This window comes from Caretta caretta, chromosome 10 (assembly GCF_965140235.1).
Source record: "Caretta caretta isolate rCarCar2 chromosome 10, rCarCar1.hap1, whole genome shotgun sequence".
NCBI classification, from domain to species: domain Eukaryota; kingdom Metazoa; phylum Chordata; order Testudines; family Cheloniidae; genus Caretta; species Caretta caretta.
In genome coordinates this window covers 62,872,700-62,890,971 of record NC_134215.1, presented here as the reverse complement: position 1 = coordinate 62,890,971, position 18,272 = coordinate 62,872,700, and the positions used below count along the sequence as shown (strand labels likewise).

At 46.6% G+C, this 18,272-nt stretch overlaps 1 protein-coding gene across 4 annotated transcripts in view; it reads right to left on the bottom strand.

Annotated features, from left to right (window-relative positions):
* Positions 1 to 18,272, bottom strand: part of LOC125643517 (tropomodulin-2) — a 72,459-nt gene that overhangs the window by 38,353 nt on the left and 15,834 nt on the right. The window contains exon 2 of one of the 4 annotated variants that reach the window (XM_075133085.1): positions 4,990 to 5,133. The exons of 2 other annotated variants lie outside the window; for them this stretch is intronic. The gene's annotated coding sequence lies outside the window, so the exon portion shown is untranslated. Of the gene's footprint in view, positions 1 to 44; positions 66 to 4,989; positions 5,134 to 18,272 lie in introns of those variants that run through there. One more of the 4 variants, XM_048866244.2, reaches the window with a different exon arrangement.

Below are 18,272 nucleotides of genomic sequence, written 5' to 3'. Positions count from 1 at the left end.
ACTAAAAACTGAATGAGAGCATTAGAACCAAAACAGAAAAGTACATGGCAGAAAAATAGATGAGTTCAATAAGCGTTTTCAATACATCTCTTTTGGCTATTGATCCAGTTTCTGAATAGAAGTCAATAGTCCACATGACAGAAGAGAATAATTTATAGGAGAGGTTACAGATTTGAAAACTCCAGAATTATATAAACATCACATGCTGGGTCTGGACATTTAAAAAAAAATAAAATAAAGGCAAATCTGTTAAAATATTAATAGAATTACCTTATCATCCTGCCACATGAAAGAGAACTTTTTCATTATACTCCACCTTCCATTGCAATATAACAATATCATAAAGTCATTTCTGGCTTTAACAGTACAACTAGACACATTTTTAGGGTTCCTTTAAGAGGTTTAGTAATCTTCTGACCTGTCACTAAGTTCTCAGAGTTGTAAAAATTCCTTTGTTATCAAAATCCTAATACACATGGTGAGTTTTAGAAAAGTTTATGCAAAAGTAGCAGCCAAAGAGGTTTACTGTAGTCATTTGCTTTTTTTTCTTTTGTTTTTGCTGCTGAATTCAGCATTACCTTTACAAAAGGCTAAGCAATTCACATTGTAACCAAAATCCTCTTTTAGATAATTAAAGCATTCGTGCCAAATATATTACATTTACACTGTTGAGTCAAATTCAGATGCAGTACAGCACTTCTGTACATAGACTGCAAGGAGCCTTCTAAAAGTTTCGTTGGTTAAAGTCATTAAACTCCTAGCACTTCAGGGATGAAAATTAATTGGGATGAAAAACTTCTTTAAGGAGATTACATCTTTTTAAAACTGTATTTAGTGGTTTAAAGGCTGATTTCATTAGAGTTTAATCACGTCCCTGGGAAAGACAGAGTTGTAATCCAGAGGTTGGAATATTTTATCAGATAGAGTTAAGGAAATGATTGCTTTGAGGAACAAAACAAGCTACAACTGCTGAGGTCCCAGTGCCTTTATCATTCAGAGTACTAAATATTTGTACCTCAGAGTGGGCTGGATTGTGTGACCCTTATTCATTTTGGTGAAGATTTGGCATCTTTGTTGATATACTCTTGGCTGAGTCTAATTAAAACTCACCACTGCCTACCACCCATCAAAACAACTCTCTGCAGTCCATCACCACACCTCCGCCTGTCAACCTCAGGATTGAGGTGCATTGGCAAGACAGTAGATGCTGTGATTGTCAGAGTCTACCTTCTAAGAGTAAACAGAACACAGTAGTCTCCAAGATTATCAGTCTAGCACTTCTCACCAGCCTTGATTCAGCACTTCCTTAAATCCATCTCTATTAAAGATAGTACTTAAGCATATACTTAACTTCACTGGGGCTTAAGCATATGCTTTAAAGTGCAGTTCTGAATAGAATCATAGAATCATAGAATATCACAGTTGGAAGGGACCTCAGGAGGTCATCTAGTCCAGCTCCCTGCTCAAAGCAGGACCAATCCCCAACTAAATCATCCCAGCCAGAGCTTTGTCAAGCCTGACCTCTAAGGAAGGAGATTCCACCTCCCTAGATAATGCATTCCAGTGTTTCACCACCCTCCCAGTGAAAAAGCTTTTCCTAATATCCAACCTAAACCTCCCCCATTGCAACTTGAGACCATTACTCCTTGTTCTGTCATCTGCTACCACTGAGAACAGTCTAGATCCATCCTCTTTGGAACCCCCTTTCAGGTAGCTGAAAGCAGCTATCAAATCCCCCCTCATTCTTCTCTTCCGCAGACTAAACAATCCCAGTTCCCTCAGCCTCGCCTCATAAGTCATGTGTTCCAATCCCCTAATCATTTTTGTTGCCCTCCACTAGACGTTTTCCAATTTTTCCACATCCTTCTTGTAGTGTGGGGCCCAAAACTGGACACAGTACTCCAGATGAGGCCTCACCAATGTCGAATAGAGGGGAATGATCACGTCCCTCGATCTGCTAGCAATGCCCCTACTTATACATCCCAAAATGCCATTGGCCTTCTTGGCAAGAAGGGCAAACTGTTGACTCATATCCAGCTTCTCGTCCACTGTAACCCCTAAGTCCTTTTCTGCAGAACTGCTGCCTAGCCATTCAGTCCCTAGTCTGTAGCGGTGCATGGGATTCTTCCGTCCTAAGTGCAAGACTCTGCACTTGTCCTTGTTGAACCTCATCAGATTTCTTTTGGCCCAATCCTCTAATTTGTCTAGGTCCCTCTGTATCCTATCCCTACCCTCCAGCGTATCTACCTCTCCTCCCAGTTTAGTGTCATCTGCAAACTTGCTGAGGGTGCAATCCACACCATCCTCCAGATCATTTATGAAGATATTGAACAAAACCGGCCCCAGGACCGACCCTTGGGGCACTCCACTTGATACCGGCTGCCAACTAGACATGGAGCCATTGATCACTACCCGTTGAGCCCAACAATCTAGCCAACTTTCTATCCACCTTATAGTCCATTCATCCAGCCTATACTTCTTTAACTTGCTGGCAAGAATACTGTGGGAGACCGTGTCAAAAGCTTTGCTAAAGTCAAGGAACAACACGTCCACTGCTTTCCCCTCATCCACAGAGCCAGTTATCTCGTCATAGCAGGCAATTAGATTGCCCTTGGTGAATCCATGCTGACTGTTCCTGATCACTTTCCTCTCCTCTAAGTGCTTCAGAATTGATTCCTTGAGGACCTGCTCCATGATTTTTCCAGGGACTGAGGTGAGGCTAACTGGCCTGTAGTTCCCAGGATCCTCCTTCTTCCCTTTTTTAAAGATGGGCACTAAATTAGCCTTCTTCCAGGCGTCTGGGACTTCCCCCTATCACCATGAGTTTTCAAAGATAATGGCCAATGGCTCTGCAATCACATCCGCCAACTCCTTTAGCACTCTCGGATGCAACTCGTCCGGCCCCATGGACTTGCGCTCATCCAGCTTTTCTAAATAGTCCCGAACCACTTCTTTCTCCACAGAGGGCTGGTCACCATCTCTTCCCCATGCTGTGCTGCCCAGTGCAGTAGTCTGGGAGCTGACCTTGTTCGTGAAGACAGAGGCAAAAAAAGCATTGAGTACATTAGCTTTTTCCACATCCTTTGTCACTAGGTTGCCTCCCTCATTCAGTAAGGGGCCCACACTTTCCTTGACTTTCTTCTTGTTGCTAACATACCTGAAGAAACCCTTCTTGTTACTCTTAACATCTCTTGCTAGCTGCAACTCCAGGTGTCATTTGGCCTTCCTGATTTCACTCCTGCATGCCCGAGCAATATTTTTATACTCTTCCCTGGTCATTTGTCCAATCTTCCACTTCTTGTAAGCTTCTTTTTTGTGTTTAAGATCAGCAAGTATTTCACTGTTAAGACAAGCTGGTCGCCTGTCCCTGTAACCTCAATAAGGATTCTTTAAAATGCAGCCAGCTCTCCTGGACTTCTTTCCCCATCATGTTGTTCTCCCAGGGGATCCTGCCCATCAGTTCCCTGAGGGAGTCAAAGTCTGCTTTTCTGAAGTCCAGGGTCTGTATTCTGCTGCTCTCCTTTCTTCCCTGTGTCAGGATCCTGAACTCCACCATCTCATGGTTACTGCCTCCCAGGTTCCCATCCACTTTTGCTTCCCCTACTAATTCTTCCCGGTTTGTGAGCAGCAGGTCAAGAAGAGCTCTGCCCCTAGTTGGTTCCTCCAGCACTTGCACCAGGAAATTGTCCCCTACACTTTCCAAAAACTTCCTGGATTGTGTGTGCACCGCTGTAATGCTCTCCCAGCAGATATCAGGGTGATTGAAGTCTCCCATGAGAACCAGGGCCTGCGATCTAGTAACTTCCATGAGTTGCCGGAAGAAAGCCTCATCCACCTCATCCCCCGGTCTGGTGTCTCGGTATAGCAGACTCCCACCATGACATCACCCTTGTTGCTCACACTTCTAAACTTAATCCAGAGACTCTCAGGTTTTTCTGCAGTTTCATACTTGAGCTCTGAGCAGTCATACTGTTCCCTTACATACAATGCAACTCCCACACCTTTTCTGCCCTGCCTGTCCTTCCTGAACAGTTTATATCCATCCACGACAGTACTCCAGTCATGTGAGTTATCCCACCAAGTCTCTGTTATTCCAATCACATCATAATTCCTTGACTGTGCCAGGACTTCCAGTTCTCCCTGCTTGTTTCCCAGGCTTCTTGCATTTGTGTATAGGCACTTGAGATAACTCGCTGATCGTCCCTCTTTCTCAGTATGAGGCAGGAGCCCTCCCCTCTCGTGCGCTCCTGCTCGTGCTTCCTCCCGGTATCCCACTTCCCCACTTACCTCAGGGCTTTGGTCTCCTTCCCCTGGTGAACCTAGTTTAAAGCCCTCCTCACTAGGTTAGCCAGCCTGCTTGCGAAGATGCTCTTCCCTCTCTTTGTAAGGTAGAGCCCGTCTCTGCCTAGCACTCCTCCTTCTTGGAACACCATCCCATGGTCAAAGAATCCAAAGCCTTCTCTCCAACACCACCTGCGTAGCCATTCGTTGACTTCCACGATTTGACGGTCTCTACCCAGGCCTTTTCCTTCCACGGGGAGGATGGACGAGAAGACCACTTGCACCTCAAACTCCTTTATCCTTCTTCCCAGAGCCACGTAATCTGCAGTGATCCGCTCAAGGTCATTCTTGGCAGTATCATTGGTGCCCACGTGGAGAAGCAGGAAGGGGTAGCAATCCGAGGGCTTGATGAGTCTCGGCAGTCTCTCCGTCACATCGTGAATCCTAGCTCCTGGCAAGCAGCAGACTTCTCGGTTTTCCGGGTCAGGGTGGCAGATAGATGACTCAGTCCCCGAGGAGAAAGTCCCCGACCACCGCCACCGGCCTCCTTCTCTTGGGAGCGGTGGTCATGGAACCCCCAACCCTAGGACAGTGCATCTCATGCTTTCCAATCGGCGGAGTCTCCTTCTGTTCCTTTCCCTCAGATGTATCATCTAGTCCACTCGCCGCATTAGTACCTGTGGAGAGAACATGAAAACGGTTACTTACCTGTATCTGTATTGCTGGTATATGGATGCTCCCCTTTCTTCTTCTGGAGGTCACATGCTCCCAAATTTCTTCACCGTCCTCCTGTCCCCGCAGTGCAGCCTGCTCTGAATCTTCTAGAGATGCTTTCCTGAATCTGGGCCTGAACTGGTGCACAATTTCATAGGGTTTTTTTTAGATACTAAATTACCTGGAAATGCATAACCTGTTGAACAATTCCTATTAGTATTTTAGTTTTTGTGGGTGTAGTTACATTTTCTTCAATTAGCTCTGGAGTAATGTTATTTGTTTTACAAATAGAGAAACATATTCTTAGCTCTTATAATAGATTAGAGAAGTTAATAAATATTGTAAATGTTTTCTAATAACTTTTCTGGTTTAAAAAATGGTGTGTAAAATTACTTTGGGATCTAACCCCCAAAATGTTTGTTTCTAGTGAAAACCTTTAATTCTGTGTTCTAGTGAGTAATGATCATTTAACTATATTTATTTTTTTCTATGTGCCTGACCCTCCTAGTCAAGGCAGTCATAGGATAATTATGCCAGGAAGAAAAGGAAGAATTCAGAGAGCTGGATTTGGCTTTTATTTTGACTGTATTGGTGAAAATCGTTACTCACCCTAAGTAATGGTTCGGGCTAAATTTTCAGCACTGCATGCAGCTCATTTCCTGATTAGCTATCTAAATTATGGAGATGCAAGAGACTGTTGTACAGAAACTGCTCCCATTTTTTCATTTTATTTAGTTCCAAAAGATTATTAGTTGAAAAAAAACCAGACATAGGAGGTTACTATTTTAAGTGCTTTATAACTAAAAATTAACAAGATGTTGAATCAGACTGGAGACCCCGCTCTGCAGGACGCAAGGGAGATAGACGTCCCCCTCTATGCTATACGTTTCTGTGCTGATCTGTTCTGTTTTATAGTAACTCCTCAATTAACATTGTAGTTATGTTCCTGAAATAGGCTACTTTAAACGAAACGATGTTAAGCGAATCCAATTTCCCCATAAGAATTAATGTAAATAGCAGGGGTTCGGTTACAGGGAAAAAATTTTTCCCCAGACAAAAGACTATATACATATATATATATACACACCACACACACACACATATATTTACACAGTATACGTTTTAAACAAACAATTTAATACTGTACACAGCAATGATGATTGTGAAGCTTGGTCGAGGTGGAGGAGTCAGAGGGTGGAAAAGGGTGGGATATTTCCCAGGGGATGCCTCACTGCTAAATGATGAACTAGCACTCGGCTGAGCCCTCAAGAGTTAACGCGTTGTTGTTAATGTAGCCTCACACTCTACAAGGCAGCAGAAATGGAGGGAGGAGACCCAGCAAGGCAGAGACAGACAGAGACACACACCGTGTGTGTGTGTGTGTGTGTGTGTGTGTGTGTGTGTGTGTGTGGCCGCGGTTCCAGTGGGAGCTGCGGGGGCAGCACTCGGGGTGGGGGCAGTGTGCGGAGCCCCGACTGCCCCTATGCGTAGGAGCCGGAGGGGGGACATGCCACTGAGCCACAGCATGCTCGGAGCAGGGTGAACCCTGGACCCCAGTCCCTGGCGGAAGCTCGAGAGCCAGATGAAAACACCTGAAGGGCCAGATGTGACCTCTGGGCCGTAGTTTGCCCACCCCTGTGCTAATAGGTCTGGCAGGCTGGAAGGCTTTTTCACTTTTAAGTTACTTCGATTCCCTCTGGAGGAAGACTCACCAGGCTGCAGCAGCTAGCTGTGGGAAGCCTGCAGGAAGGATCAAACAGGGATAGGAAAGGGTAGACACTAAGACCCAGGGGTGCCCCAAATTTTCAGGTGCCCTATGCAGCTGCATATGCCTAAGGATGGCCCTGTGTGTGTGTGTGAGAGAGAGAGAGGGAGAGACAGAGACACACACCGTGTGTGTGTGTGTGTGTGTGTGTGTGTGTGTGTGTGTGTGTGTGTGAGAGAGAGAGAGAGAGAGAGACGCGCATTGCCCCTTTAAGTACACTGACCCCACACTAAGTACACTGCCTTTTTAAGTAGATCAGCAGCTGTTGCCAGGAAGCTCCCTCCGTCTTGAGCCCTGTGGTGTGCTGTCCTCTCCCCCCCCCCCCCCGCTGCAGGAGCAGGGGGACACCCTGACATTAGCACCCCTCTTTCCCTCCTCCCCCCACGCTCCACACAGCAAGCAGGAGGCTCCGGGGAGCAGCTCCAAGGCAGAGGGCAGGAGCAGCACATGGGGAGGGGGGGCAGCTGAACTGCCTGGCAATTGATAGCCTGCTGGACGGCTGCCACACAGGGAATTTAGGGGAGCTGATGCGGGGCTGCTGGTCCACCCTAGTTCCAAATCCCCACCAGCTGGCTCCCATGGGCTGCCCTTCCTGCAAGCAGCTGACAAAGCAGGTGACTGCCAAACAACGTTATAAGGTTGCATTGTGCAACTTTAAATGAGCATGTTCTCTAAGGGCATGGCTACACTTGCAGATGTAGAGCGCCGGGAGTCTCCAGCCCTCGGAGACCGCAGCAGGAAAAGCGCTGCCGTGTGTTCACACTGTCAGCTGTAAGCCCAGTGGTGTAGCCACATTTGCAGCACTTGCAGTGGCATTGGGAGCGGTGCATTATGGGTAGCTATCCCACAGAGCACCTCTTCCCATTCTGGCGCTGTGGCTTGTGGGAAGGGGGAGGGGGGTGTGGGGCATTCTGGGTCCTGTCCCAATGCCCCGTGATGTATCGCTTCTCTTCCCAGTAATCCCTGTGCTTCCATCCACATTTGGCGCCATCTTTCAACGGTTTTTGTACTGCACACTCTGTCTTCTCTTTCGGTCTGGAACAGATCCTGAACTTGTGAGGAATATGCAGATGGGTCTCGCCAACACGTCATGAATTGCAGTCGAGTTACTCCTTAAGCTACAAAGTGACAGTGAAGAGTCTGACGATGACGTCGACTCGCATAACGCATATGACATGAGATTGCTTGTGGCATTCATGGACATGCTCACCACAGTGGAACACCGCTTTTGGGCTCGGGAAACAAGCACTGAGTGGTGGGATCACATCGTCATGCAAGTCTGGGATGACGAGCAGTGGCTGCAGAACTTTTGGATGAGGAAAGCCACTTTCATGGGACTGTGTGCTGCTCATCCCCACCCTGCGGTGCAAGGATACAAGATTGAGAGCTGCCCTACTGGTGGAGAAGCATGTAGCTATTGCAATCTGGAAGCTGACAACTCCAGACTGCTACCAATCAGTGCTAACCAGTTTGGAGTGGGAAAGTCGACCGTTGGAATCATGTTGATGCAAGTTTGCAGGGCCATTAATCGCATCTTGCTCAGAAGAACTGTGACTCTGGACAATGTGCGTGACATTGTGGCTGGTTTTGCACAAATGGTTTTCCCTAACTGTAGAGGGGTGATAGATGGGATGTATATTCCAATTCTGGCACCAGACCACCTAGCCTCCAAGTACATAAATCGGAAGAGGTATTTCTCGATGGTTCTCCAGGCACTTGTGGATCATTGTGGGCATTTCATGGACATGAACACAGGCTGGTCTGGAAAGGTGCATGACACACGCATCTTTCAGAACACAGGACTGTTCAGGAAGCTGCAAGTCAGAACTTTCTTCCCAGACCCGATGATCACTGTGGGGGAAGACAAAATGCCCATTGTTATCCTTGGAGACCCCACTTACCCTTTGATGCCGTGGCTCATGAAACCATACACAGGGAGCCTTGACAGCAGCAAGGAGAGGTTCAACAACAGGCTGAGTCGGTGCAGAATGACTGTGGAGTGTGCTTTTGGCCATTTAAAGGGCCGCTGGCACTGTCTGTATGGGAAGCTGGACCTGGCCGATAACAACATCCACACGGTTATAGCTGCGTGCTGTACCCTCCATAACATTTGTGAAGGGAAGGATGAAAGCTTCACTCAGGCATGAACCACAGAGGTTCAACACCTGGAGGCTGAATTTGAACAGCCAGAGATCAGGGCTATTAGAGGGGCCCAGCCTGGGGCTGTAAAGATTAGGGATGCCTTGAGGGAGCAATCTGATGCTGAAAGCCACCAGTAATGTCTGGTGCCCTGCACAGGAGTGAAGTGCAGCGGTTCCAGTGCTAGTAGGCATCTGTTTTTAAGACGTATGATGCACTGACTTGCAGTGCCTATTGCTTTCCTGAGCTACACTATCTTTTACTTAATGCAATAAAGAATGTTTGCCAAGCCAAAAAATTCATTTATTGAAAAGAAACACAACTGCTGGAGAAACACACATGGCATGACACATCTGTGCTGTGTGGGACGAGGGAAGGGGGCGGGGTGGGGAACGGGACAATCCCAGATTTGCGTATGTCCTGGTATCATATTCAGCCTTCCTGTCTGGAGTGCCGTGCAATGAGTGCTGCACTTCAGACTGGCTAAAATGCATGGTGATAGGGGTTGAGTGCAGTAGGTAAGGGTCGTAGTTTGCAGGGCTGGGTGGTGAAGCTACAGGTGTTGGAGGCAGCTGGTGGCGATAAGAAACCGGATGTTGGGGGAAGTGGGTTGGCGGTGACATGAGGGAACAAGGGAAAGAGTTTTGGTACAAGGGTTGTGGGGGGATCTGCTCCATCTGCAGTGCTGTGAGCACCTGCATCGAGTCCGCTTGGCACTCCATAATGCTTAGGAGTTGCTCCGTGCTTTGGTGCCAGCAATCTACATTCTGCTGGCAGAGCCTCCTTTCGGTCTCTCGCCACTCCTGTACTTTTTGATTTTCAGGAAGGGACTGCTGCATGACTTCATGCAGAAGGTCCTCCTTGCGTCTTCGCGGCCACTTCCTGATTCTTTGCAGCCTTTCGGCCGTTGATAATAAGGACGGCTGGGATCTCAAGGTTGCATCTGTAAAGCCAAAATGCAACAATTAACAGAGGCAGCATTGTTCACACCAGACAGAGCAATGACTCGGCCGAACTTAGAGACAAGCACAGTGCACACAATAGCAGAAAGTGCCTATCCCAAAGTGAGCGCACATAACCCACAAGAGCCCCAAAATGGTAAGCACAGGGGCAAGGGGGACTGATTGTTTCAGGACTGTACTGTCCTCTGGGGTTCTGTGCCCTGGGGAGAGCCAACAGCTGCAGGGGGCCCCTATACTGAACACTGTCCCCACATTTTCCATAGGATGAGTTCATCCTGGAAGACATCTCGCTGCTGAGGGTGACCTGGGAAGCAAGGGAGGGTCTTCTACTACAATGCGGCTTCTGCCCTGGCCCTTATGCCGCTTGCCTGTGTGCAGCAATGTTCCCCCCACCCCTCAGGGCACAGTGGCGCGGACATGTTAGCCTTACTGGGACAAGGAGCACAGTAGTTCTGCCAAGGAACCTGCACAAGCGGATTGCCCAGCTTCTGCATGAGGCCTTCGATGAGATCACTGAGGCCGATTACCGCGATGTGAGAGAGCACATCAACGCCCTATTCCGCATCTAGGCATGCACGCAGCCCTAACCCTTCTTTCTGCAACCCTCCTCCGCCCAGGAGCCTGCACCAAACAACTACCTTCCCAAAATAAAAGCCACTTACCAGGCACCTCCTCTGCTGTTTGTTCTTCCCCAAGCACCACCCACTGCGACTGGCTACCTTCCTCCTGACTTGAAAACAGCTCCTGGCTGCATGCATCTAGGGATGCCGGGCCGTCCTCTGGCTCTGGGCCCCCTCCTCCTCAGCACCCTCACTCCTGCTTTCCTCTTCCTGCTTTGTTGCTGCTACGGCCTCTGAAGTGTCCATGGCACTCTTTGGCGTGAAGGTGGGGTCGCCCCCAAGTAGCGACCCCACGGTCGTGGGGGCAGCACCGGAGCGGCGGTTTGCCTCACGGGCTTTGTGGTAGGCATTCCACAGCTCTTTCACTTTAACCCTGTGTCCTGGTCATGGCCCCTTTCTATCATGGCCCTTGATATCTGCCCATAGGTGTCATAATTCCTATGGCTGGAGCACAGTTGGGACTGGACAGCTTCCTCTCCCCAAACACTGATGAGGTCCAGCACCTTGCCATTGCTCCATACTGGGGATTGCCTGGTGCATTGTAGGCATGGTCACCTGGAAAGATGCGCTGAGAGCACTACATGCCTTGCTGAGCAAACAGGAAGGGGAATTTCAAAATTCCCTGGGAATTTAAAGGGAGGTTCTGACGGTTGGTCACCTGAGGGCAGGGCAGTAGAGTTCAAAGTGATGACCAGAGTGGCTAGAACAGACATTGTGGGACACTTCTGGAGGCCGATCAGAGCACACTAACAGACCAGGGTGACCACACTGGCGCTGCGGCGCTCCAGCCGGGGCGCAGCAAGCTTTATGCTTCTCATGGAGGTGGATTACCAGGAGTGCTCGAGCCACGGAGTCCGGGTGCTCTACGTGCCTTGCCAGTGTGGACACCTCAGGAGTTAGAGCGCCCAGGGCTGATTTAATGCGCTCTAACTTGCAAGTGTAGCCAAGGCCTAATTGATCAGCAATGTAACAATGAAACCATGTTAACCAGGATGATGTTAAGTGGGGAGTTACTAGAAATAGGTTCTTAAACCGAGCACATCACAGTAGTGTTTGGGCATCTTCCAGTACTGCATTAAGTAAGATGACTCTCTTTGGTCCCATGTGGTTTGTTCTCTCATCAGCTCTGCAGGGGAGAAATGTGTGCAGTGTTTTGTTTTAGTGAGGTGGGTTGTTTGTTTTTGATGTCCTTACTTCCTAAGGGAGTTCATTCCACAGTCTGACACCAGGCCCCAAGAAAGTTCTGTCTCCTGCATAGATGAGTTTTCCCTTTCCGGTAGAAAAATACATTGTGTCAGAAGAGTGAGTTGTCGACCACGGCCTTCATCGCAGATCTTCAGTCAGTCTTTTAGATATAGTAGACCAGGTCATGGAGCACTATGAAGATAAGGACTGACACCTTGAACTTGATTCGATATTCTATGGAAAGCTAATCTAGAGAGCGGGGGACAGGTTTGATGTGTTTGCGATAGCCAGTGTTGCTGAAGAGATGTGCTGTCATGTTCTTTAGTAGTTGTATAGTCACTTCGTCTGCACCCCATCCTGCACACAACTCTTAGGTGGTAGGGAAGGTCCTCCATGCCTAGGTGGATTTAACCCATAGTTCTTCAAGGGCTTGATCCTGAAAGGTGCTAAGAAGCTTCTGAAGTCAGTGGGAGTTGAGGGTGCTCATAACCTCCAGGAGTTGATCAGCACCTTGCAGGATTGAACCCTAAATGACTCTCAAATGAAGCTGTCAAATCACTGTTCAAACATTAATTAATTAAATGTCCACCCTGGTGAAGTGGATATTACCATCTCTGTTCTAGGGATGGGGAAACTGAGACACAGAGACCTTCCTCAGATCACTCAGCAGAATTGGAAATTGAACCCAGGAAAGCTGATCTCCATTCTTATGGGATGACTACTAATAAACCACACTGCAACTTCATTCTGTTGATGCCCTACAATCTCCACACTCCTCCATTCTTACTTTAAATTGGAGAAGGCACAGAGAAGAAATATGTGAATGATTAGCTTAATCTTCCTTTTGTTAAGGGGTGACTTGATCACAGTTTATAAGTACTTACATGAGAAACAAAAAAATTGATAATAGGCTCTTCAGTCTAGCAAATAACGATATATCAGGATCCAATAGCTAAAAGCTGAAATTAGGTAAATTTAGACTAGAAATAAGGTGCACATTTTTAACAGTGATGGTAATTTACCATTGGAACAATTTACCAAGGATTGTGGTGGATTCTCCATCACTAGTAATTTTTAAATCAAGATTGGATGTTTTTCTAAAGGATATGCTCTAATTCCAACAGACATTAATTCAGGAAAGTTCTGTGGCCTGTGGTATAAACAGGGCAGACTAGATGATCACAGTAGTCCCTTCTGGTTTTATAGTCTATGAAAAATATTTTTAAAGGAAGATCTAGTGAACCTGCTCTTGCCATTTAAACTGAAACAGGAAAAATATCAACTTAAAAGAAGTCCACATATTGTCAATGCATAATTATTCATCCTAATCCATAACAAGGAAACAATTGCAATCAGTAAAATTTAATTTATCATCACAACCTACAGCAGACTATAAATTGATCGGACATAGTAAAGAAAACTACTTTGTTTCCAGTAGATACTTTCACGTCTCAAATAGATATGAATAAATTCAATATTATTTAAAAAATTTAAAATCTAAATTATTATATGACTTCATGGGAAACCTCTTCTACATCAAAGGGAGAGGATCCATTGATGTTTCATCTTCCTTCTTTTATTCCCCAATGATTGTCTTTCATCTTATCCGGATCAAAGAAAGTTTGAATTTGATTTCTATAAATAGCTAGAGACTCACATGGATACCTTTGCAATTTATATGACAGCTAGTTTCTTTATCAAGGCCCTGATCCAACTCTCATTAAAGTAAATGGATGTCTTTCATTTGACTTTAATGGGAGCTGTCAAGCCCTACATAAAGAAACTAACTGTCATGTAAATTGCAAAGTAACAGATGCATTACCAGGATACAAAGCAGCTGCATGATTTTGGAATAGCGTATCTGACCTCTGAATGTTCAGCCTAAAAAACCTGTCCTAGTCTAATATCACCACAAAATAACTCTCCAAGTTCTACCAAGCATTCTCTCTCTCTCTTTCTTCAACATTTAGCCAGACAGTTGGCCGTAGCAATTGTTTGCCGTTTGGTCCGTTCCTGCCCAACCGCAAAGGCTTGATGTCCTGAGAATCCAACATCAGAAAAGACTTCATGAAACCATTGTACTAGGGGGTCTGTCTCTAGGCCGTCTCCACCCCTTGGTTGGTGGAATTTTATCCCAGATGTTACAAGCCACATGGAGAACAGCGTTCGCTGGAACGTCTGGTGGCATCCTTGTGACGTGTCCAAAAAGTATAAGGCGCTGCCTGCGGACAATGGCCCCAGTCGTCTGTAGACCGGAGCGACCATAAACATCTGATTACAGATGCAGCCATTAGGTAGGTATTAGGTAGGATTAAAGCAGTGCTAGGAAGATAATGTAAGCTAACACTAAACTTGCCCTAAGGGGAAAAAACCTCTATTTAAAGAGAAACGGGTTTCTGTCAAACAGGTTTTAAACATATCAATCAAAATTTTCATGACATAATTCAGAGAAAAAAACAGGAACCCTTTATTTTTTACATGAAATGTTACCTTGTTGCCACAGTGCTAGGATTTAAGTTCTTACTAATAATCAAACACCTAACAAGTTAGTATGTAATAAATTAGTATTGTAATAAATTAGTCAAATAAAAAAGCAATGCTTCACAGACTGGACTTGCAAGCCCAGAGACTGTCTGTGTTAATGCATATTAGTTCTAATTTGTCTGTAGGGGGGAAAGCCATGTTTATACACATCTGGATAACTTTCAGCACCTGCTTTGAATTGAGAGATTGGTGCAGGAGGTATGTAACTTCAGCTGGTTACACTTTGAACTCTAAAACATCCACCTGAATTTTCAGATAGGGAAGGCAGTAGCTAACTGTGTTTTTTTTTTTTCTCTATAAATGTAGCCACTGAGCAAAGGGACACATCCATTTACTAAAAGCTAGCTAACAGAAACAGAAGCAGCACAGAGAAGCTCTCTTCAATGAATACATGTTAAGGGAATAAACATTTTAAAGGAATACCTGATAAATCAGTTTAGAGACTGAGGAAAAACTAGTCTGGGGAAAAAATAGGTTACATAACATTATTTATCATTTGCTCAGTGTCACCACTGTGCTCATGCTGTACAAGACAAATAAAAAGGCAGTTCTGTCCTGAGGGACTTGCATTCTAAGAGCCAGATCCTCCTGTAAATCCTTACATAGTTGCTTAGGTTTTGACATACTAAGTAGTCCTGTTCCTGTTAATGGAATGACTGGAGTCAGAAATGGGGGCCAGAATAAGACAAATCACACTGGAAGAGCCAGAGGAATGTATCAATACAGTTTCCTTAATTTGCAGATTCCTAGGAAGGTTTTTGCAGACCTGGAAGCAAACAGAAGAGAAAATCAAAGAGGATCCTAGAGGATCAATCCTTACTGCCCTCAGAAAAGAAGGTAAGGCTGACAAAGTTAGTGTATTATTATGTATAAATACTGGATTATTCATTCACTTAATGTATTATATTGTAACCACAGGGGCCTTGATTAACAAGACATCTCACATGATCAGCCTTCTCTTTTTTCCATTTGGTGCCTTTGTGAGATTCTCTTTCATTTTCTTCCTCCATGCTTTTTACTGTTGTGGCAGGATCTGTAACTAAAGTCATTTTTGATCATACAGAGAAAAAAAGGTGTAGGTCCTTTTAACACTTCCCCATACATCAGTGATCTATGTTTGCGACAGGCTGGGCCAAATGGTTCCATTTTGACTCTCCTGAGGTGTCTGAAATATTCCTGGTTCAAAACCAAGGCACAACTTTGTACTGCTGAAAGTGATCTCTTTATGTGTATCTCCCTTATGCTCATGGTTTCAAAACTAATCTCAATCCTGCTTTTTGTGTTTACATTTAAAAATGATCAAAATAAGGAACTTTATTTGGAAAAAGCAAGTGTCAATTTAGAATTCCTCAATACATGCAGTTTTCAACAACCTAATTTTCAGAGCTGTTCTTGGAGATCAGAAGACAATCTGTCTGAGGCTGGATTAACTGTATACTTTGGAGAGTTCCATTTGCTGGATGATTGTGGAACAATCATCCCAGTTTTACTGCACATCTGTTTGTGTTACAAGAATACTGCTCTTAATCATAATGGACCCAACCCCATTTATTGGGTCCAGTATCTAAGTAACTGATTTGTTCCACCTGTTGTTTCATACTCTTTTGTTCAGCTGTCTGAGGGTATTCAAAGAAAGTAAGGGATGTTTCGACTCTTTCAAATATGTCAGCATTCATAAGAGAAACATTCACTAATAATACTGGAATAGTTGAAAATATATTACTGTTCTGGTCCTTGGGACAGACTACTTGGTGCTGCTGTAGTTGGTGTGAAGCAATATTTTCATTTTTAAGCATGTATTTTCAGGAATTTGTAAAATGAATGAAAAATTTCTCAGGTCTGAGCATAAAATTCAACATTTTTTCCCTACTAAATTTGAAAAATCCTGATGAATTATTTCCTTTAAAGTGCATGTGTCCTTCTCCCAAAGTAATGGTTCACACTGTGTGAAGTTTTGTTCTTTGTTTATAGAACAGTAGCAAAAGTGGAGGATTTTAGCATGCTGGGAAAACTGTTCCCAGAGAGTAGTTATCAGTGGTTCGCAGTCAGGCTGGAAGGGCACATCAAGTTGGGTGCCGCAGAGATCAGTTCTGGGTCTGATTCTGTTCAATATCTTCATCAATGATTTAGATAATGGCAAACAGAATACACTTATAAAGTTTGCGGATTATACCATGCTGGGGGCGGGGGGGTTTGCAAGTGCCTTGGAGGATAGGATTAAAATTCAAAATTATCTGGACTAACTGGAGAAATACTTTGAAGTAAACAGGATGAAATTCAATATGGACAAATCCAAAAATACTCCACTTAGGAAGGAACAATCTGTTGCACATATACAAAACGGGAAATGATTGCCTAGGAAAGAATACTGAGAAAAGGGATCTGGGGGTCATAGTGGATCACAAGCTAAATATGAGTCAACAGTGTAACACTTTTGCAAAAAAAAAAGCAAACATCATTCTGGGATGGATTAGTAGGAGTGTTGTAAGACATAAGTATTTCTTCCACTCTACTCTGCGCTGATTAGGCCTCAGCTCAAATATTGTGTCCAGTTCTGGGCGCCACATTTCAGGAAAGATGTGGACAAATTGGAGAAAGTCCAAAGAAGAGCAACAAAAATGATTAAAGGTCTAGAAAACATGACCTATGAGGATAGACTGAAAACTCTGCGTTTGTTTAGTCTGGAGAAGAGAAGACTTAGAGCAGTGGTTCTCAGGGGTCTGGGGCCCTCTGGGGAGCTGTGAGTAGGTTTCAGGGGGTCTGCCAAGCATGGCTGGCATTAGACTCACTAGGGTCCAGAGCAGAAAGTCAAAGTCCCACCTCGTGGGACTGCAGCTGAGGGCCCCGAGCCCCACCACCTGGGGATGAAGCTGAAGCCTGAGTAACTTAGCTTCGCGTTGCCCCCTATGGTGTTGGGCCCCAGGCAATTGCCCTCCTTGATACCCCCTAACACAGGGGTCTCAAACACGCGGCCCGCTGGGTTCTTTTGTATGGCCCACCAAGCTCCCTACGCCCCCATCCTCCCGCCCCTCTGCCTACCTCCAGGCCAGGGGTGGGCAAACTACATCCCACGGGCCGAATCCAGCCTCGGGATCACCCCCCCGTGGCATGCAGAACCATGTGTTGCTCTCGCTTCCAGGCAACCACCACCAAAGTTCCCTTTGGCCAGGAACGGGTAACTGCGGCCAGTGGGAGTATCGGGGGAGGTACCTGGAAGCGAAAGCAATGCAGAGCCCTCTTCCCCCTCCCCGCCCCCCACAGGGATGTGATTCCGGCTGCTTCCTGGAGTGGAGCAGAGCAGAGCGGGGCCAGAGCAAGCAGGCAGCCTGCCCTGGCCCCAGTGCACGCCACTGCCACCCTGGAGCCACTCTAGGTAAGCGGCGCCAGGCTGGAGCCCGCACCCTGAACCTCTCCTCCATCCCAACTCCCTGCCCTGAGCCCCCTGCCGCATGCCGTACCCCTCCTGCACCCCAACTCCGTGCCCTGAGCCCCACACCGTACCCCAACTCCCTGCCGAGCTCCCTGCCACACGCCGCACCCTGCACCCCTCCTGCACCCCAACTCCCTGCCCTGAGCCCCACACCACACCCCAACTCCCTGACCTGAGCTCCCTGCCGCACACTGCACCCCTCCTGCACCCCAACCCCCTGCCCTGAGCCCCCGCCGCACCCCTCACCCCTCCTGCACCCCACTCCCCAACTCCCTGCCTTGAGCCCCCTGCTGTACCCTGCACCCCTCCTGCATCTCAACTCCCTGCCCTGAGCCCCCGCCACACCCTGCACCCCTCCTGCACCCCCTGGGGACAGGGAGGGGGCGGAGTTGGGGTGGGGACTTCAGGGAAGGGATTGGAACGAGGGCAGGGAAGGGGTGGGAAGAGGTGGGGCAAGGGTGGGGCCTCATGGAAGGGGGGCTGGGCCGGGGGCAGCGCAAGGGGGGTGTCAGTGATATGGCCCTCGGGCCAATGCACTAGTCCTCATGTGGCCCTTGTGGTCATTTGAGTTTGAGACCCTGTCCCTACGTAAGCCCTGGCTTTTATATGCACAAAAACAGCTGTTGTGGCAC